Genomic DNA, 21,879 nt, shown 5'->3' with positions numbered 1-21,879 from the left:
GACTAAGCCTCTGCCCAGAGCTATTAAGTCATCCGTGCCTGGTGCCCAGCACTAGGGTTGGCTCCAGACCAGAGCACCATGCAGAGTGACAGAGACCATTCTGTTGAGGCCTTTCCCAGAGTGCTGAGGAGGAGGGGGGAGGCAGAGGCCCAACCAGGAAGCAGGGCTGGGCGTAGAGGAGTCATAGAGAGCTGTGTCCAGGAGAAAGTGCAAGGGAGGCTGTCACAGGCTCCTTGGCACAGACCCAAGCAAGGCAGAGAGGGAGGACTCATTCATCCAGGGCCAGCCCAGGAGTGAGACTGCAGAGCAGGCTGGCCCAGCCCAGCCCAGCCCAGGCCTGGCCACAAGGCAAGGAGGGGATTTCCTTAGGCTCTCTCCTAAGCCCTGTCCACTTTAGGAACCTGTCTGGAAGATTTTAGTTCAGGGAGGGACAGAGGGGCATCTAGCAGGGCGGGATCTTGGAGCAGCAGGGAGATCCATTGGCCCAGGACACCTGGAAGACGGGGACCAGTCTGTGCAGCCTGGGCGGTCCCTGCCTCGGCCTCCCGAGGTGAGATGCCCAGCGAGGGTGGGGGGGAGTTGTAAGGGGAGGCTGGGATTAGAGGGAGGAGGTGATGTCCGGAAAAGCCAGAGTGTAAAAGCTGGCTGCCGCCGGGTAACCTCCCTCCCTTCCGGAGTAACCTGGAGCGGCTGCTTTGTCTTATGCAACTTTCATTTTAAAAGTTGCCAGTGTGCGGGGCCTGGAGTCGGGGACTATCTTCCCCAGGGAAACGGGGATGGGGGAGATGACTGGGAATTCCGTTCCCCTTCACTGGTTTTCTGTTTCTCGATCATGTTTTGGATTCCTTTAATTCCCAGTCTTTGGGGGGCAGGAAATGCAAGGGGTGGAATTTAGGACTTAGTCTTCTGAGTACATCCCCAGCAGTACTCCTAATTTTTTCTTCGTGCCATTGTGTCAGCTTTTATAGCCCTTGTGTTCTGCCAACCTCCGTCCCCCGCTGGGCACTGCCAGGAGGCAGCATGCTGTCTTCCAGTTTTACTTCTCTGCTTCCTTCTTCCTGGTGCAGACAGTCCAGCCATTCATCAATTTTTTTTTCTTTATTTGAGCATATACTTGGATTGTCTGGGGAACTGAGCTAAGGAGGGGGAATCTATAAATTGGTGGGCAACAAGCTTGGCATGGTGGAAATTACTTTGGAATCGAGTCAGATTCCTACATACACATCTCCTGTGTACTTACCAGGGGCTCGGATTGCTGATCTAATAAATGGTACTTTTATGAAGATGATGAGAAATAAAATGTGCAGAGCACCAAAGTCGGGTGCCAGGCACAGATGCTAAACATCTGTACTCTCTCCTTCTTTGATTGCCTCCCTGCCCCGCCCCCCCCACTGCCAAGCCCTTTTCTAATTGGCCCCTCCCTTGCCTTACAACTTGTGTGTGTGCCTGTGTATATGTGTTTGTGTGTGTGTGCAGGTGTGTGTGAACACTAGAGCTTGAACCCAAGGCCTAAGCGCTGTCCCTGAGCTTTTTGGCTCAAGGCTGGCACTCTACCACCTGAGCCACAGTTCTACTTCCCACTCTTGGTGATTCATTGGAGAATTGGTGATTCATTGGAGAAAAGAGATTAATTGGAGATAAGAATCTCATCGATTTTCCTGTTCTGGCTTTGAAATTGGAACTTCAGTCCTCAGATTTCAACCTCCTGAGTAAGATAGGAGGTATAGGCAACATTATTGGGCAACTCCTGATCTTTTTCAGGCATCTTTTTAAGTTTACCTAGGTGGATTTATAAACATAGAACTAAACTATGGGGGCTGAGGGAAGGGGAGGAGATGATAAAGGGAGATGGAAGGGAAAAGCACTAGACCAGCATGGGTCTAAAACCTTCAGTTGTTTCTCAGTTTACACACTCAAACTAAGCAAGTGCTAGGAACTATGAAAGGCTTTGAAACACATTATCTTGGGCCAGGTATCCCTGGCCTGGAGAGATATAATCACAGCATTTGAGAGGCTGAGGACAGAAAACTGTGAGTGCAAGGAATAATTCACATTTGTATTCTGCTTGCAAAGTCCCATGTGCTTTGTAAGGGAGGAAGAGATGGAGTTGTGGATGGGCTGCCAGGGATCAGAGCCACTTTCGTAGGTGCCAGGCAGGGTTTGTGTGTTATGCCTGTGGTCCTGAAAGTGAAGCTTTGAAGGAACCTGTTTCTAGGTAGTTTCCTAAAAGCAGTCAGCTTGTCAAGATCCTTGTAAATTCTCCTTTGAGCTCAATTTTCATTGTCTGTCTTTGGCTTTACGAAAGAAGGCATACCTCTCTCCATCCTTAGTCTTTTTTTTTTTGGCCTTTCCTGGGGCTTGAATTCAGGGCCTGTCCCTGAGCTTTTTTTGCTCAAGGCTAGCACCCTTCCACTTGAGCCACAGCGCCATTTCCGGCTTTTTCTGTTTATGTGGTACTGAGGAATCAAACCGAGGGCTTCATGCATGTTAGGCAAGCACTCTATCACTTAGACACATTCCGGGCCCATCCTTAGTCTTTCTGTGGCAAACTGTACAAAAGGAAAATGGGAGATGCTTTGTTCAAAGAAATAACAAATGAGATTAGGTAAGCTAAAACAGAGGAGGCCGTGGCTTACTATAGACTTATAGCATTTATTTAAAAATATTTATTTGAACCTGGTGCCAGTGACTCACACCTATAATCCTAGCTAACTCAAAAGGTTGACTTCTGAGGATCACTTTGAATTAAGCCCAGGCAGGAAAATCCATGAGGCTCTTATCTTCAATTAATCACAAAAAACCAGAAGTGGAGCTGTGGCTCAAGTGGTAGAGCACTAGCCTTGAGCAAAAAGGCTCAGGGACAGTGAACAGGCCCTGAGTTCAAGCCCCAGGACCAGCAAAATAAAATAAAATAAAAATATATATTTGATACTAATTATGTTCTAGACACTGTTGTAAGGGTTTTACTGAAAAATAAATTTATTTATTTCTATACCAAATTTGCAAAGTAGATTCTCACTATTTCCTGTGGGATCAAATGAGTTTAGTATAGATACTTTGAATCCCTTTAGAATTGTGTTTTTGTTTGTTTTTGTGCCAGTACTGTGAGAGTTCTGTGGCACCAAATGAGTTTAGTATAGATACTTTGAATTCCTTTAGAATTGTGTTTTTGTTTGTTTTTGTGCCAGTACTATGGCTTGAACTCCATGCTTAGGCTCTGTCCCTTAGCTTTTGCCACTCAAAGCTGGTGCTCTGCCAAGTGAGCCATAGCTCCACTTCTGACTTTTTGCTAGTTAGTTGGAGATATGAGTCTCTTGGATTTATCTACTTGAGCTTTTTTTGAACGGTGATCCTCAGATCTTAGCCCCCTGAATAGCTAAGATTACAGATGTGAGCCTTGGAAGCTTTCAAGTAGAGGTAGAGACTACTTTGGGAGACTGCTTCAGGTGAGACTTAGCAGTCTCTTCTGTATAGAGGGACACAAGGATGACCGCGGTTAATGTCAAGGCAGGATGTGAGATGACATTCTGTCCTGATGAGGTGTATTGGTAGCTATTGCTATATAACAAATCACTCCGAAATCTAGTGACCTAAAATATCCACCATGTAATGTTGCCATGACCCAGTTTGTAAAGAATTTGGGAAGGGTTCAGCTGAGCTCTTCTGCTCCATGTGCTCTTAGCTAGGGTCAATCACTTGGCTGTGCTCTTGGTTGGGAGGTCCAAGAAGTTTCATTCGTGGGTCAGGCATCTTGGTGCTCTTCTGCATAGCCTCTGTCTCCCTGTGGGTGGGTTGGGCTTCCTCAAAGCATGGTGGTCCCAGGTAGTCAATTTTTTTTATCTAAGGTCAGGCTTCAAAGAGGGAGCATTTCTAAAGAACCTAATCCTGGAAGGTTCTCAGCACTTCTTCTGCCATGTTATGTTGGTTAGACCCAGTCACAGGGCCAGTCCTATAATTTAAGGGGAGACGAAACCAACCCATGTCTCAGTGGGAGGAATCGAAAATAATGTACACCATCTGTAGTCTACCACATGGCTTCTGGCAACTGAAGAGCTATAACCACTGTGATGGTGTTGACCTACTTTTTAATCTAAATCATAGTATACTATGTTGGAACAACTTATAGGTCATTATTCTTTGCTGAGGAGGCGCCCAGAATAGGATTGTGTATAGCCTTTTTCCACGCTTCCATCTCTTTCCAGAAGCCTAACACATACAACACATTCAGTGAAGCACAGCCAATGCATGTGCATCACATAAGAATTTGGTGGTTTATCAAAATGTGTATGTAAGACTTTCCTGGGAGAGTTCTTAAAAAACGTGAGCTAATCGCTAGGCAAGATGGGAGCCCAGGTCCTCTGAATCCAAATCTTTAGGGCAAAAGTGTTTAGTCTCTGCTAGCTATTAAACAGCCCCAGCATTCAGGCCCTCACTAGCTAGGCTGAGCCCAGTGATCTGGGGTGAACCAAGACAAGCAGGATCATTAGATGAATCTCTTGTGAGGTCTACCCCAGGGTAGACCTCCACCTTCATCTCAGATGGTCCAGGACAGGGTGACCAAGCATTCTTAATTTTTCCAGGATGGTCCTGAGCACTGGAAATTACATATCCTAAGAAACTTCTAGTCTTAGGCAAACCGTGAAAGTTGGTTATTAGTAAAGGACTACTATTTTAGAAGCATTGTAGATGAGGCAATGAAAGCCTTTTTGGAAAAAATGAAAGTTTCTAATATAAGCAATGATTTTATCTCCTTACTTCAAGGACTGAAGTAGGACCATAGATGGATATTAATCAGAAGTAATTCCTTTGAATCATGGAGGAAAAACATTTTTGGGGTTTTCTTAGCTCCATTCTTTGCTGTGTTAGATAGATCTACTCATTTTTTAAAATATATTTTTATTGTGAAAATACTGTACAGAAGGGTTACAATTACGTAGGTAAGATAATGATTATCAAGCATTGTAACCTCCTGCTTTGTTTCCCCTAGATCTACTCATTTAAATAGTCTGCTTTTGGGTGATTCTTCTAGAATATATTTCTTTTCTTTTTCTGTTTTTTTCATGCAGGAAAAATAACCTTTGCCAGGTACCGGTGGCTCATACCTCCTACCTACTCAGGAGGCTGAGGTCTGAGGATTACAGTTCAAAGCCAGTTGGGGCAGGAAAGTCTGTGAGAGAGTTATCTCCAATTAACCATCAGAAAACTAGAAGTGTGCTGGCCTTGAGTGCAAAAGCTCAGAAATGTTGCCCATGCTCTGAGTTCAATCCCCATGACGACCCCCCCCCAAAAAAGCACAAACCTTTATTTTTTTATATTGGTATCAGACCTCCAACTCAGGGCCTCAGGCTCTTGTTAACTTATTCATAGCTGATGCCCTACTTCTTGAGCCATACCTCTAGCCCTGCTTTTTGTTGATTATTTAGAAATGGAGTCAGGCTTTTCTGTCCAGGCTGGTTTTGAACTGTGGTCCTTCAGGTATCAGGCCCCTGAGTAATGCATAAATCTATGGAATGTGTTAATAGCTCCAAGTGGAGTGACCTAGAATATTGTCTCCCTCCCCTGACTCCTCTCTTTCTGGCAGTACTAAGGTTTGAACTCAGAGCCTTGTACTTGTTAGGCACATGTTTTACTACAGAGCTACATCTCCAGCCCCAGAATCTGGTCTTAGATAACTGGACTTGTGCTCCTGCTTTGCAACCATCGTGGTCTTTTTGCCTTCGTTGTTTATTTGGAAAATGGGGAATAACCATGATGTCCTCACAGGGTGAATACCATACATGAAAGAGGTTCTGTACTGGGAGAGGTAGAATTATGATGGTATTTGAATAGGAGAGACATGAAAGAAACTGCTGCACACCACTTGAAACTTGGGTCTTTCCACTCTGAATCACAGCAGAACAGTGGAAATTCAGGGAAGGAGCTTTAACTTTTATCTTTTTAGGCTGGTACTAGGGCTTGAACTCAGGACCTGGGTGCTGTCCCTTAGCTTTTCTCTTTCTCCCTCTCCCTCTCCCTCTCCCTCCCTCCCTCCCTCCCTCCCTCCCTCCCTCTCTCTCTCTCTCTCTCTCTCTCTCTCTCTCTCTCTCTCTCTCTCTCTCTCTCTCTCTGTTGGTTGTGGGGCTTGAACTCTGGGCCTGGGCACTGTCCCTGAGCTCTTCCAAGGTGAGTGCTCTACTACTTGAGCCACTGTACGTACCGCTTATGGTTTTCTGGTAGTTAATTGCAGATAAGAGTCTCACAGGGGCTGGGAAGGTGGCTCAGTGGTAGAGTGCTTGCCTTGCATGCCTGAGGCTCTGGGTTCGATTCCTCAGCACCACATAAGCAAAAAGAAAAAAGCTGGAAGTGGTGCTGTGCCTCAAGTGGTAGAGCGCTAGCTTTGAGCTGAAGAGCTGAGGGACAGCGCCCAGGCCCAGAAGTCAGGCCCCACGACCGGACCCCCCCCCCCAAAAAAAAAGAGTCTCACAGACTTTGCTGCCCAGGCTGGCTTTGAACCCTGATTCTCAGATCTCAGTCTCCTGAATAGCTAGGATTACAGGCATGAGCCACTGGCACCTGGCTTTATCTTTATCTCTTAAGGCTTGAGCTACAACTCCACTTCTGGCTCCTTGGTGGTTAATTGGAGATAAGAATCTCATGGAGTCTTCTGCTCAGGCCAACTTTGATCCTCAGATCTCAGCTTTTTGAGTAGCTGGGATTACAGGTATCAGCCACCAGTGCTTGGCTAGAAAGGAGCTTTTAACTCCCAGTGAGCCTGGAAAACAGTCAGAAAGGAGAGTGAGTGTCTCTACCTGAGTTGCCCTCAATATGGAAGGCAAGTGGGTTTTGCTTTAGAAGAAAAGAAAACTTTTGGGAGCTGGGGTTTGTGAAGGCATTAAGAAAAAAAATTCTCCTGCCTATTTATTCCAAATGTGTCTTCAGAAATGGAGCAAAAAGAAAAACAACCCAAACCACAAGCCTATAATATTGAAAAGCTAGTTCTTAAATTTCTGTAGCTAAAAAAGCATCCTTTCAGGCTATGACCACAGAGAGATTGCTGTGGGCTCTGAACCAAGGCATAATGACAGTCTGCAGTGTGATGAAGGAGGCCCAGTAGCCCAATCTGTTGCCTTGCCAATTACCCAGATTGCCTAGCAACAACCACCCAAAAGCCTCCAGCCAGGCTCAGCTGGACCGCAGTGGGGTACACCCAGCCCAATCTATAGTCCAGTCTCCTGAGTTCCCTGGCCACATCAAGGCTGAATTTAGTCCTGGCAGGGGCCTACCTGGTACCAATGAGTGGGTGGGCCAGCTGTTTAAAAAACAAAACAAAACAAAGCACAGAGAGAGAGGGGGGGAGGGAGGGAGGGAGGAAGGAAGGGAGAGAAGGAAGGAAGAAAGGAAGGAAGGAAGGAGAGAGAGAGAGAGAGAGAGAGCTCACATAAGCGAGAGCAGTGTAGACATTTAAAACGTGCTTGCTGGGCTGGGAAGGTGGCTCAGTGGTAGAGTGCTTGCCTTGCATGCATGAGGCCCTGCGTTCGATTCCTCAGCACCACATAAGCAGAAAAAAGCCAGAAGTGGTGCTGTGGCTCAAGTAGTAGAGCGCTAGCCTTGAGCTGAAGAGCTGAGGGACAGCGCCCAGACCCAGAGTTCAAGGCCCATGACTGGCAAAAAAAAAAAAAAAAATTAAAAAAAATAATAAAACCTGCTTGCTTAAGGGCAACTAGGAAATAGCACAAGCAAATGACCAAAAGTGTTTGCCACCAAAAAAGAGTTGGCCTGAGAGTGTCAGTCTTACCACTTCCCTCCAGAGCCAGTGAAGAAGGGAAGCTGAGCTTGATTTGGACTTTTGGGTTCTGGGAGAGGCAATCCTTTTTTTTTTTTTTTTTTTGGGTCCGGTCATGGGGCCTGAACTCTGGGCCTGGGCGCTGTCCCTCAGCTCTTCAGCTCAAGGCTAGCGCTCTACCACTTGAGCCACAGCGCCACTTAGGGCTTTTTTCTTTTTGCTTATGTGGTGCTGAGGAATCGAACCCAGGGCCTCTGGCATGCAAGGCAAGTGCTCTACTACTGAGCCACCTTCCCAGCCCGAGGCAATCCTTTTCTAATCTGGGTCCTTGTCTCCATCTATATTCCACTTGGTAGGTCTGGGGATTCCCAACCTCACTCTCCCCAGGAGTAGTGACCTGCCACTTCTCCTCTATCCCTTCCATCTGGGGGTTCCCAGGGTTTGGTCTGGATCCCTTTGGGCAGCCAGAAGAGGGAGATAAGAGCTGAGCACTAGTGGTGCATATCTGTAATAATCCTAGCTACTCAGGTAGCTGAGATCTGAGGATTTCAGTTCAAAGCCATCTCAGGCAGATAAATCAATGAGAATCTTACCTCCATTGAACTGGCAAAAAGCCAGAAGTGGAAGTGTGACTTAAATAGTAGAGTGGCTAACCTTGAGTGAAAATGCCAAGCAAGGAGCGGGCTTGAGTGTAAGCCCTAGGACCAGAATAGTAGAGACAGAGAGAGAGAGAGAGAGAGAGAGAGAGAGAGAGAGAGAGAGAGAGAGAGAGAGAGAGAGAGAGAGAGAGAGAGAGAGTAGGTAAGGGTAGAGGAAAGGGATGGGATTTAAAAAAATCAAATTGAAGGTATATATTTGTGTAATACTTGTGCTGAGAAATCACTGGGGCAGTAGAATGTGCAGGGCCTTTGGAGTCAGATAGGCCAGGCTCCTCCCCCAGCACCCACTTGCCTCAAGTTCCATTTGCAAACCAATGGCATCAGGTACCCTGATTGTATTGGTTACAACATTTACTTTTTATTTTTTATTTTTTTGGCTGGTCCTGGGGCTTGAACTCAGGGCCTGGGCTCTGTCCCTGAGCCTCTCTGTGCTTAAGGGTAGTGCTCTACCACTTGAATCACAGTGCCACTTCTGGCCTTTTCTGTTTATGTGGTACTGAGGAATTGAACCCAGGGCTTCATGCATGCTAGGCAAGCACTCTACCACTAAGCTACATTCCCAGCCTACAACACTTATATCCATTGATACCTTGGAAGTACAGCTGAATTTTAGAATGTTACTTCTTTGTATATAAAAGTTGCTTCCTGTTAAAGCTTCATGCTGTTTTTGTCTCATAAGCTGTGCTTCATCTCCATATTTCATTCCACTTTCAATGACTGCTAGAGCAACCAGCACTGGAAGTGTCCCAAGGCCTCCAACACAATGCACAGCAAGGATAGTAACCAGGTGCTTCATAAAACTTAAATTTTACAAGATTTGAAACAGTCACCAGGAGGCTGGGAAGGTAGCTCAGTGGTAGAGTGCTTGTATATTGAAGTGCTTGTATATAATGCTCCGTGCTTTGGGTGAACATTTAGGAGTAATGGGAAAGGAAATGAACCTTCTCACAAGAAAGAACAGCTCTTCACCCAGTCATACTAGAAAGCAAATACACTAGGCTTTTAGCTGTATAGGTCAGAACTCTTAGAAAATGCTGCCTCAAACTGCAGTTCAACACTTCTGTGTGCAGGTCTCTTACAGTTGGGCAGTAATGAGTTCCTCACAGTTCCCATGGAAGTCATGCTGTGCCAGGCAGTGATCTATCGCCACTGTCCTTCAGAAGCTCCATAACTGCGTGACGAAGAACACTACAGAACTAAAGAATATATTACTCATCGAAGATTGTGGCCTAAGGGTAGTAAGGCGAAGGTGCTTGTGCCAGGGCAGTGGTGAATAGAAACTAGACTCCAGCCGGGCGCTGGTGGCTCACGCCTGTAATCCTAGCTACTCAGGAGGCTGAGATCTGAGGATCGCGGTTCAAAGCCAGCCCAGGCAGGAGAGACCGTGAGACTCCTATCTCCAATAAACCACCAGAAAACCGAAAGTGGCGCTGTAGCTCAAGTGGTAGAGCACTCGCCTTGAGCTGAAGAGCTGAGGGACAGCGCCCAGGCCCAGAGTTCAAGCCCCACGACCGACAAAAAAAAAAAAAAAGAAACTAGACTCCAGTTTGTTTGTTTATTTTCCTTTTCTTTTTATCTCCTCAACCCCTACACAGTGTTGTTTGACTCGGTGCTTTGAATTTGCTTGGCTGTTGTTCTACCACTTGAGCCAGGCCTCTAGCCTTTTTTGGGTCTTGAACTCTGGGCCTGGACGTTGTCCCTCAGCTCTTCAGCTCAAGGTTAGCGCTCTACCACTTGAGGCCACAGTGCCACTTCTGGCTTTTTCTGCTTATGTGGTGCTAAGGAATTGAACCCAGGGCCTCATGCATGCAAGGCAAGCACTCTACCACTGAGCCACCTTCCCAGCCCCCAGCCTGACTTTTTGATGTTAATTGGAAATGTTGTCTCTTGGACTTTTCTGCCCAGGTTGTCTTCAAACCTCACTCCTGATCTCAGCCTCCCGAGTACCTAGGATTATAGGCATGAGCTATTAGTGCCTGAATAAAACTATTTATTTATTTATTTTTGGTGCCAGTCCTGGGGCCTGAGCTTTTTTGCTCAAGGCTAGTGTTCTACTACTTGAGCCACAGCTCTACTTTCAGCTTTTTGGTGGTTAATTGGAGATAAGAGTCCCTTAGACTTTCCTTTCCCAGCTGGCTTTGAGCTGGGATCCTCCGGTCTCAGCCTCCTGAGTAAGTAGGATTACAAGTGTGAGCCACTGGCACCTGGCTTCTATCTGAGATTTTAACTTTCTGTAAAACAGTTGTCTAACCTTCTTGGGCTGGGAAGGTGGCTCAGTGGTAGAGTGCTTGTCTTGTGTGCATGAGGCCCTGGGTTCGATTCCTCAGCACCACATAAGCAGAAAAAGCCTGAAGTAGCACTGTGGCTCAAGTGGTAGAGTGCTAGCCTTGAGCTGAAGAGCTGAGAGATAGTGCCTAGGCCCAGAGTTCAGGTCCCACAACCACCACCAACAACAACAAAAAAGGTAGTCCTGGTTGGGAATGTGGCTCAGTGGTAGAGTGCTTGCCTAGCATGCATGCATGAAATCCTGGGTTCGATTCCTCAGTACCACATACACAGAAAAATCCAGAAGTGGCACTGTGGCTTAAGTAGTAGAGTACTAGTCTTGAGCAAAAGAAGCTCAGGGACAGTGCCCAAGGCCCTGAGTTTAAGCCCAGGATTGGCAAAAAAAAAAAAAAAAAAGAAAAAGAAGAAAAAGTCCCTGCTGCCCAACCAGATAAGGTGAGAAATTACCCAAGAATTTACCATTAACTACTTCATACATGTTATTGATAGGATATTCTAGAACACCTTGACATTTGCAGGTTGAACACATGCAGGTTTTTTTGTTTTGTTTTTGTCTGTTGTGGGGCTAGAACTCTGGGCCTGGGCACTGTCCCTGAGCTCTTCAGCTTAAGCCTGCCACTCTACCACTGGGGCCACAGCGCCACTTCCTGTTTTCTGGTGATTTATTGGAGATAAGAGTTTCATGGACTTTCCTGCCCAGGCTGCCTTTGAACTGTGATCCTCAGATCTCAGCTACGATTACAGGTGTGAACCACCAGCTTCTGGCCTGGCTTCAGTCTTTTAAAAAATATATTTTGTTGTTATTATAAAGGTGATGTACAAAGGGATTGCAGTTACCTAAGTCAGGTAATAAGTATATTTCTTTTTGAACCATGTCATGAGAGAACCTTGTTCTCTCTCAGCATTTTCTTGGCTGCCTGTGAGGGCCAGGGGGTGGGGGGAATGGGGGGCTGGGAATGAATGAGTTGAACAACTGGCTTTTCCTGAGCCAGCACTTACTCTACCTAGATGTTTCTCCACTTTATGATTCTTTATGTAATATGCATTTTATGCAATAGCAGTGATGAAAGTGTTTCTTGTTTGGGGAGTTGGAAAGATTTATAAAACAAATCACTTGATAGTTAAGTGGTACCTGGGCTTTCTGGGATCAGTGGGTCCACCCTGTGTTGTTTCTTGGTTTGCTAAGAAACAGCTCCATTTTTTGTTGTTGTTGGTGGTGGTGGTCATAGGGCTTGAACTCAGGGCCTGGGAACTGTCCCTGCTAGAATTCTCCCACTTTGAGCTACAGCTCAGATTTCAGCCTCCTGAGTGGCTAGGATTGCAGACATGAGCCATCAGTACCCAGCTGAAACAACTCAATTTTAAACTAGAAGGCTGACAACCTATCTCAGTTGTTTCTACAGGTAGAGCAAGTACCTTGAGAGCAGTGCCACCCAGCTTTGATCTTGCATGTGTGTGGCTCTAGGTAGTAGCAACTTACTCACTGGCTCGTTGCTCAGCAAGCAATGCATTATACCAGCATCACAGAAAGCTCAAGGAACCTGCATGATCTTTGCTTAATGAGTAAGAAAGCACAGTTGAGGCCGTGAATATCCACCCAGAGAGTGACCCTGCGACCGAGAAGAGTGTGGGTGCATTTATATCTCATGAGACTCTCCTGTGCTGGAATCATAGCCACTAGTCTTGTCTGGGCAACCAGGTTTTGTTCAGCTGGGCTTCTGAAAATGCACGTAATCTATAATGTTTCCAGAAACAGTATCCCAACCTTGACCTATGGAATCTATGCAGTTTATGTGCAGGCCACACCCGAGCAAGGACAAAATTAATGACTTGCTTTGTGAGGCCCTAGAGAGCACACTTTGGACCCAGGGGCAGGCACATTGGTGAGAAAATGTCAGTACAATATAAGAATTGGACCTATCAACATCTTCACTCAAGCATATTTAGGTTATTTACATTTTTTCACTAATAAGAGCTTCAGTTTACACCATTAGAATGGTAGCATTTTCTTCTTCTCCTCTTTTCCTTTTTCTTTTTGCCAGTCCTGGTCTTGAACTCAGGGCCTAGGAACTGTCTCTAAGCTTCTTTTGCTCAAGGCTAGCACTCTACCACTTGAGCCACAGCGCCCATGCTGGCTTTTTCTGTTTATGTGGTACTGAAGAATCGAACCCAAGGCTTCATGCATGCTAGGCAAGTATTCTACCACTAAGCCACACTCTCAGCCCCCCCCCCCCTTCCTTTCCCTTCCTTATCCTAGTCTTCCCTTTTGTGCTGGTACTGAACTCTGAACTCATGGCTTTATACTCTTGGTTGAGTTTTTTTTTAGCTAAAGACTTACGCTCTTCCACTTGGAGTCAAAGTTCCACTTCTGGCCTTTTTTTGTGTGGTTAATTGGAAATAAGAGTCTCACAGACGTTCCTGCCCTGGCTGGCTTTGAACTGTGATCCTCAGATCTCAGCCTCCTGAGAAGCTAGGATTATAGGCGTGCCACTACCACTCGGCTACTTCCAGTTTTTTGGTGGCTAATTGGAGCAAAGACTCTCAGATTTGTCTGCCTGGGTTGACTTCAAATCTCAGCCTCCGAAGTACCTAAAGGCATGAGCCTCTGGAGCTGCTGCTGCTGCCGCCCCCCCCCCCCCTCCTCTTCTTCTCTCTTATCACTAAACCACATTCTCAGTCCCCCATTAAAATTTTTTTTATTATTTAATTTAATTTATTTACTTATTGTTGGTCATAGGGCTTGAACTCTGTGCCTGGGCACTGTCCCTGAGCTCTTCAGCTCAAGTCTAGCACTCTACCACTTGAGCCACAGTACCACTTCTGTTTTCCTGAGTGGTTTATTGAAGATAAGTATCTCAGGGACTTTCCTGCTCAGGCTGGCTTTGAAATGTGACCCTCAAATCTCAGCTTCCTGAGTAGCTAGGATTACAGGTATGAGGCACCAGTGCTCAGTTATTTTTTTCTTTGAGACAAGATCTCACTGTATAGCCTGAAACTTGAGATTTTTATGCCTCTGACCGGTGAGTGTTGTAATTACAGGCATGCACTACCATTCCTGGCTGGAACATAGCTTTGTGTCCTTGCTCAAATACATTGGCTGGATAGAATTTAAGAAGCAGGTTAAAGCCGGGCGCTGGTGGCTCACGCCTGTAATCCTAGCTACTCAGGAGGTTGAGATCTGAGGATCGCGGTTCAAAGCCAGCCCGGGCAGGAAAGACCGTGAGACTCCTATCTCCAATAAACCACCAGAAAACCGGAAGTGGCGCTGTAGCTCAAGTGGTAGAGCGCTCGCCTTGAGCTGAAGAGCTGAGGGACAGTGCCCAGGCCCAGAGTTCAAGCCCCACGACCGACAAAAAAAAAAAAAAAAAAGAAGCAGGTTATTCTCCTAAAAGGTATATCCATATGTGTGTGTGTGTGTGTGTGTGTGTGTGTGTGTGTGTTGTGCGCATGTGCGTGCGTGAACGTGCGTGTCTGTCTGTCTTTTCTTTTTGTTCTGGGGATTGAACCCAAGGGCTGGCGCTCCTGAAGCAGTCACTTTACTATTGAGCTAAATTGCAGCCCGGCCCAGTTGCCTTCCAAAAGGCTGCATCACTAAGTACCTCATATTCTGCAGCCCATTTCCACACAACCTAATAAATAGGGGAGATTATCAATCTTCTCCACTATTTCCAATCTGATTGGTAAATTCCCAAGACAAGTTAATTGAGCTCAGAAATTCAGGTGTGGGTCACAAGATAAACAGGTGTGGGAGGGGTGGGGAATGTGAGAGATTGGAAGGAACACCCTCCTAGGCAGCTGTTGATGTGTTAAAAGGAGGCCTTTGTGCTCAGGGAATAGGGGAAGCAGGTATGGAAGTTGTCCTATAGTCGCTGAAGAGAAAATAAAAATACAGGAAGTTGCCAGGCACCAGTGGCTCACCCCTGTAATCCTAGCTACTCCGGAGGCTAAAATCTGAGGATCAAAATTCAAAACCAGACTAGGCATGAAAGTCTTTGAGACTCTGATCTCCAATTAACCACCAAAAAGCCAGAAGTGGAGCTGTAGCTCAAGTGGTAGAACAGTAGCCTTAAACAAAAGTGCTAAGGGACAGTGCTCAAGCCCTGAGCCCAGGACCGGCACAAAAAACAAAACAAAACAAAACAAAATGCAGAAAATCACTAGTACCCAGGTCTGGTATGTAGCTACAACTACATAGAAGACCTCTTTACAGCAATATGAAGGAGGAAGCAGGCAGACAGTATGTTGTGGCTATATGGAACCGGATAGCTTTTCAGCACAAAGAATATGTTTAAGCACTTACCTAAAATGCTGAGCTTAAAGTTGTAAAAATTCTGGAAAAATTTGAAATCTGAAAGAAGAGAAATTCTTAGGAGAACATACAATTCTTATTTATTTATTTTTAGCTCCTGTTAGAAATGTAAGCTCACGGGCTGGGATGTAGCTCAGTGGCAAAGCGCTTGCCTAGCAAGTGCAACGTCCTAGGTTTGATCCCCAGTACCAAAAAAGACAAGACAAAAAAATACAGTTAAAAAAAAAAAAAAGAAATGTAAGCTCGCGTTGCTAACAATATGGAACTCTATTTCTTTTAAGATGATCATGTATGGTATCTACATTTACAATGAGGCATATTCATACAGTGTTAGTCATTCCTGATTAATTTTTTTTGGGGGGGCGGGGCTGGTCCTGTGGCTTGAACTCAGGATCTATGTACTGTTTCTGAGCTTCTTTGTGCTCAAGGTTAGAGCTCTACCACTTGAGCCACAACACCACTTTTGGCTTTTTTGAGTAGTTTATTCGAGGTAAGAGTCTCGTGGGGACTTTCTGCCTGGACTGGCTTTGAACTGCTAACCTCAGATCTCAGCCTCCTGAGTAGCTAAGATTACAGGTGTGAACCACCAACAACTGCCTGAACTTTTTTTTTTTTTTGTCGGTTGTGGGGCCTGAACTCTGGGCCTGGGCACTGTCCCTCAGCTCTTCAGCTCAAGGCTAGTGCTCTACCTCTTGAGCCACAGCGCCACTTCCGGCTTTTTCTGTTTATGTGGTACTGAGGAATCGAACCCAGGGCCTCATGCATGCAAGGCAAGCACTCTACCACTGAGTCAACCTCCCAGCCCTGCCTGAACTATTTTTAATTTACTTTTTTTTTTTGGTCGGTCCTGGGGGCCTGAACTCTGGGCCTGGGCGCTGTCCCTCAGCTCTTCAGCTCAAGACTAATGCTCTACCACTTGAGCCACAGCGCCACTTCTGCTTATGTGATGCTGAGGAATCAAACCCAGGGCCTCATGCGTGCAAGGCAAGCACTCTACCATTGAGCCACCTTCCCAGCCCTTAATTATTATTATTATTTTTTGGCAGTGCTGGATATTGAACTGTAGCCTCCCATGTGCTAGTACTCTAGCACTGAGCTACGTTCCAAGCCTGTATGCATGCAGCATGTATGCATGCATGGATGTAGTTATTATACCAGTACTGAACTGGTGAACTCAGGACCTCACATTCTACCTCACATTTGGCTTTTTCTGCTCAAGGCTGGCACTCTACTACTTGAGGCACACCTCCACTTCTGGCTTTTTGTGGTTCATAGTTAGTGATAAGAAGAGGGATTATAGGGGGGTGGGTGGGGGAGGTGGGAAGGGATGGGAAGGGGAAACAAAGGAGGAGGCTACAATGCTTGATAAGAAATGTACTCATTATCTTGCCCATGTAATTGTAACCCCTCTGTACAGTATTTTCACAATAAAAAAGAAGAGGGATTATAAATAGAGGGGTTGTGAGTTCAAGGCCAGCCCAGAAAACATGGCTACATTGCATGACCCTGCCTTAAAAAAAAAAAAAGGCAAAAGTGAGAGAAACAATTGTTAATATTCAAAGAATTTATAAAAATAGCTTGTATGAGCCGGGCGCTGGTGGCTCACGCCTGTAATCCTAGCTACTCAGGAGGCTGAGATCTGAGGATCGCGGTTCAAAGCCAGCCAGGGCAGGAGAGACCGTGAGACTCCTATCTCCAATAAACCACCAGAAAACCGGAAGTGGCGCTGTAGCTCAAGTGGTAGAGCGCTTGCCTTGAGCTGAAGAGCTGAGGGACAGCGCCCAGGCCCAGAGTTCAAGCCCCACGGCCGACAAAAAAAAAAAAAAAATAGCTTGTATGTGAACTCGTTTAATGTCTGCCTGTGGTGCATGGGTGAGTGGGAGGGTGGAAAAAAAGAGTTTGGTTTTTGAAAATTTTTCTGTAGAAAAGAAAAATAAGAGGATTCTTTTTTTTTTTTTTTTTTTTTTTGTCGGTTGTGGGGCTTGAACTCTGGGCCTGGGTGCTATCCCTCAGCTCTTCAGCTCAAGGCGAGCGCTCTACCACTTGAGCTACAGCACCACTTCCGGTTTTCTGGTGGTTTATTGGAGATAGGAGTCTCATGGTCTATCCTGCCTGGGCTGGCTTTGAACCGCGATCCTCAGATCTCAGCCTCCTGAGTAGCTAGGATTACAGGCGTGAGCCACCAGCGCCCGGCAAAAGGATTCTTTTTCCTGAATTCATTGAATATAACTTATGACAGTGTGGAACTTTGCCTAATGAGCTTTAATTGGAAATTAATTCGATTTGATCCGACTCCCCATACCTTGCCTGTGAAAATGAGCTGTGGGCTCAGCTCTATCCTTCCATCGCCCCATGAATCCATCTACACACCCACCCATCTGTCCATTGCCAATGATGACTAATAATTACAGTGTTTACTGTGAGATGTTCTTCCAAGTGTTTTACATACATTATCTCAAACAATCTTCCCATCAATGCCACGAGGTGACTACTATCATCATCTTCTCTTTCAAATGGAATCTGAGGGTTTCCCAATAAGCATAGGATTTCCATGTGATCCAACCATGCCACTTAGGGGGATGTGCCATGAAGAACTGAAAGCACGTGTTCAGACAAAAACTTGCATGGCAGCCAGGTGCTGGTGGCTCATACCTGCAATCCTAACTACTAGTAGGATGAGATCTGAGAATCACAGTTTGAAGCCAGCCCAGGCAGAAAAGTCTGTGCGACCCTTGTCTCTAATTAGCCACCAGAAAACCAGAAGTGGCACTGTAGCTCAAAGTGGTAGAATGTTAGCCTAGAGCAAAAGAGCCCAGGGGCAGTGCCCAGGCCCTGAGTTCAAGCCCCACAATGGACAAACAAACAAACAAAAACAACTTGCATGGTGATGTTCATAGCTGCTTATTTACATTAGCAAAAGGTGGAAACAACCTAATATTCCTGGATAAACAAAATATGTGGTGTGTTGATATAGTACAGTATTGTTCATCTGCAATAGGAAGGAAATTCTAATTTATGCTACCACACAGATGAACCTGGAAAACATTATGCTTTTTTTTTCTTTTTTGTGCTACCAGGGTTTGAACTCAGAGCTGTTTTGCTTGTTAGTCTAGCACTCTTACCACTTGAGCCATATCTCCAGCCCTATATCACTAGCTCCTTTTCTTTTTTTTTTTTGCCCGTTCTGGGGCTTGAACTCAGGGCTGGGACACTGTCTCTGAGCTTCCTTTGCTCAAGGCTAGCACTCTTACCATTTGAGCCACAGCACTTCTGGCTTTTTCTGTTTATGTGGACTGAGGAATCAAACCCAGGGCTTCATGTATGCTAGGCAAGCACTCTACACTAAGCCACATTCCCAGCCCTATCAGTAGCTACTTTTTAATATTTAAAAATTGTTATTATAATGCGGGCTGGGAAGATGGCTCAGTGGTAGAGTGCTTGCCTTGCATGCATGAGGTCCTGGGTTCGATTCCTCAGCACCACATAAGCAAAAAAAGAAAAAAGCCAGAAGTGGCGCTGTGGCTCAAGTGGTAGAGTGCTAGCCTTGAGCTGAAGAGCTGAGGGACAGCGCCCAGGCCCAGAGTTCAGGCCCCATGACCAGACCCAAAAAAAAGAAAAAAGGAGCTGGGAAGGTGGCTCAGTGGTAGAGCGCTTACCTTGCATGCATGAGGCCCTGGGTTCGATTCCTCAGCACCACATAAGCAAAAAGAGAAAAAAAGCCGGAAGTGGCGCTGTGCCTCAAGTGGTAGAGCGCTAGCCTTGAGCTGAAGAGCTGAGGGACAGCACCCAGGCCCAGAGTTCAGGCCCCACAACCGGACCCAAAAATTGTTATTATAAAGGTATATACAGAGGGGTTACTGTTTCATAAGTCAGGTAATGAATAGATTTTATTTGGATATCACCCTTTCCCTCGCTCTCTCCCAGTTTTTCCCTCTCATCCTCATGCACAAATTGTATAGTTCATTTTCCACAAAGTAGCTCTTTTGAAATAGGCTCTTCCTTCTTCCTTGGATATGTGCCTGAGCTATGACCCTCCTTCTTTAGGCTTTCTGTTATTGCTGGGATTAGACACAAATATTACTGTGTCCAGCTTCCTTTCCATGGAGAGAGTATTGGAGATTGGGCTTTTCTACCTGGGCTGGTCTGGCACTGTGATCCTCCAATCTCAGCCTTGCATGTTGTTTGGGACCTGTTGGCGCTTGCCTCTGTGCCCAGCTGCAGAATGAGAAAAGGATCTGGACTTTTTTGCCCAGGCTGGCCTCCAAATGTAATCTCCTGATTTCTACTTCTGACATAGTTAGAATTATAGGCATGAGCTATCAGTGCCTGAAAACACTATAACTGAGAGATTTCAGACACAAAAGACACGTCATATAATTCCATTTATATGTAATGTCCAGAATAGATAAATCCACAGAGACAGGAAGCAGATTAGTGAGTGCCAAGGCATGACGAAGAGGGTTTGGGGGATGACTATTTATATGTCTGGGGTATGTGGAGGGTGATGATAAAGGTTTGGAACTAGATTGTAGTAACGGTTATACAACACAATAAATATAAACAATGCCACTGAATTTAGCAGTTTAAATGGTTAAAATGGTCAATTTCATGTTCTTTGTATTTTACTATAGTGTGTGTGTGTGTGTGTGTGTGTGTGTGTGTGTGTGTGTGTGTGTGTGTGTGTTTTCCTGGAGCTTGAATTCAGGGCCTAATGTCCCTGAGCATTTTTGGTCAATGCTAGCACTCTACTATTTGAACAACGGCCCCATTTCTGGCTTTCTGATTAACCTCAATCTTCAAATTCTAGCCTTCTAACTAGTTAGGATTTGTACAGACATGAGTCACCAGCACCTGGTTTTTACCATAATTTTTTTTTTTTATCAGTCATGGGGCTTGAACTCTGGGCCTGGGTGCTGTCACTGAGCTCTTCAGCTCAAGGCGAGTGCTCTGCCACTTGAGCCACAGTGCCACTTCTGGTTTTCTGGTGGTTAATGGGAGATAAGAGTCTCACTGGCTTTCCTTCCTGGGCTGGCTTTGAACTGCAATCCTCAGATCTCAGTCTCCTGAATAGCTAGGATTATAGGCGTGAGCCTCTGGCACTGGCTGCTAACTGTAATTTTTTTTTCTTTTTTTTTTTGGGTCCAGTCGTGGGCCTGAACTCTGGGCCTGGGCACTGCCCTCAGCTCTTCAGCTCAAGGCTAGTGCTCTACCACTTGAGCCACAGCGCCACTTCCGGCTTTTTTCTTTTTGCTTATGTGGTGCTGAGGAATCGAACCCAGGGCCTCATGCATGCAAGGCAAGTGCTCTACCACTGAGCTATCTCCCCAGCCCTAACTGTAATTTTTAAGAAAAGTAATTTGAAACTGAGTATGATGCCTCAAATATACTCAATTGTAGCTACTTGGGATGTAGGGATTGGAGGATTGAGGTTTGAGGGCAGCAATGAATAAAAGTTTGAGAGAATCCATTTCCATCAATGGTTGGGCACTGTGGTATATGTGTCTGGCATCCCCAGCCACCTGGAGAAGAGGTAGGAAAGTTAAAGCCTGTGAAAAAGGGGGCTGTAGGCATAGTCATATGGTAATATACCTACCTAGCAAGTGTAAAGCCCTAGTTTAATACTTAATATAAAGGGGGTAATTTGAGACTCAGACAGTCTGAATGTCTTGTTGTTTTCAGATGGGCAGGTTTTTGAATGTTTCCTAGAACTAGAGGAAGGGCCTTTATGCCTGGTTAGTACTGTGTTTTAATTCTAGTCACCTGGCTTCATACCACATGCTTTTTACTTTTTAGTTTTACATTAAAAGTTTTGTTTATTATTATTTATTTGAGACAGGGTCTCATTATGTATGTAACCCAGACTAGCCTTAAAGTTTCAATCCTTCTACTTCTTCTGCCAAGTTCTGGGATTACAGTGTATACCACTATGCCTAACACTTCCTTTTTAAATTTACTTCTTAGGGAAAAGAATACACAAAATTTATTACATGCCTAAGACATAGGAGTACTAGATTCCATGCTTTTAAAAACAATTACAAGAGGGAGGGTGATGGGAGAGAGTGTTGGAGGGTGACTATGATTCAAGTACTTATATGCATGTATAAAAATAGAACAATGAGTGCTGGGAATGAGGCTTAGTGGTAGAGTGCTTGCCTAGCATGCATGAAGCTCTGGGTTTGATTCCTCAGCACCACATACACAGAAAAAGCCAGTAGTGGTGCTGTGGCTCAAGTTGTAGAGTGCTAGCCTTGAGCAAAACAATCTCAGGGACAGTGACCAGGCCCTGAGTTCAAGCCTCAGGACTTGAAAAAAATAAACAAAAAGAAAAATAAAAAAGAAAAATGGAACAATGAAGCCTATTGTGTTGGGAAGGAGGAGGGCAAAGAGACTGAGGGAATGAGGGTGATGGGATAAATCACACATGCACAGAGATGCCACAATGAAACCACTTTGTACATGTCAATAATATAATTATTATTTTTTTTTATCAGTCCTGTGCTTAAAATCAGGGCCTGGGCACTGTCCCTGAGCTTCTTTTGCTCAGGGCTAGCATTCTATCATTTGAACCACAGCACCACTTCAAGCTTTTTCTGTTTACCTGAGGAATTGAACCCAGGGCTTCATGCATGCTAGGCAAGCACTCTACCACTAAGCCACATTCCCCAGCTTCTAAAATTTATTTTTTAAAATTGAAACAGTCCAAGTTGGATGCTGGTGGCTTATGCCTGCAATCCTAGCTACTCAGGAAGCTGAGATCTGGGGATTGTGGTTCAAAGCCAGTCAGGACAGGAAAGTCCGTGAGACTCTTATCTCCAATTAACTACCTGAAAACCAGAAGCTGTGGCTCAAGGAGGTAGGGTACT

General features: G+C 45.4%; 1 protein-coding gene across 2 annotated transcripts in view; it reads left to right on the top strand.

Moving 5' to 3' along the window:
- Positions 1-259: 259 nt before the first annotated feature.
- The window catches only part of Rhbdl2 (rhomboid like 2), a 50,340-nt gene continuing 28,720 nt past the window's right edge, over positions 260-21,879 (top strand). For both annotated transcript variants that reach the window (XM_070008868.1, XM_070008867.1), the window contains exon 1: positions 260-550. The gene's annotated coding sequence lies outside the window, so the exon portion shown is untranslated. The remainder of the gene's footprint in view (positions 551-21,879) is intronic.

The sequence above is a fragment of the Dipodomys merriami genome, unplaced genomic scaffold (assembly GCF_024711535.1).
Source record: "Dipodomys merriami isolate MVZ:Mamm:240054 unplaced genomic scaffold, mDipMer1.0.p SCAF_71, whole genome shotgun sequence".
NCBI lineage: Eukaryota > Metazoa > Chordata > Mammalia > Rodentia > Heteromyidae > Dipodomys > Dipodomys merriami.
This window is presented reverse-complemented; position numbering and strand designations above follow the sequence as displayed.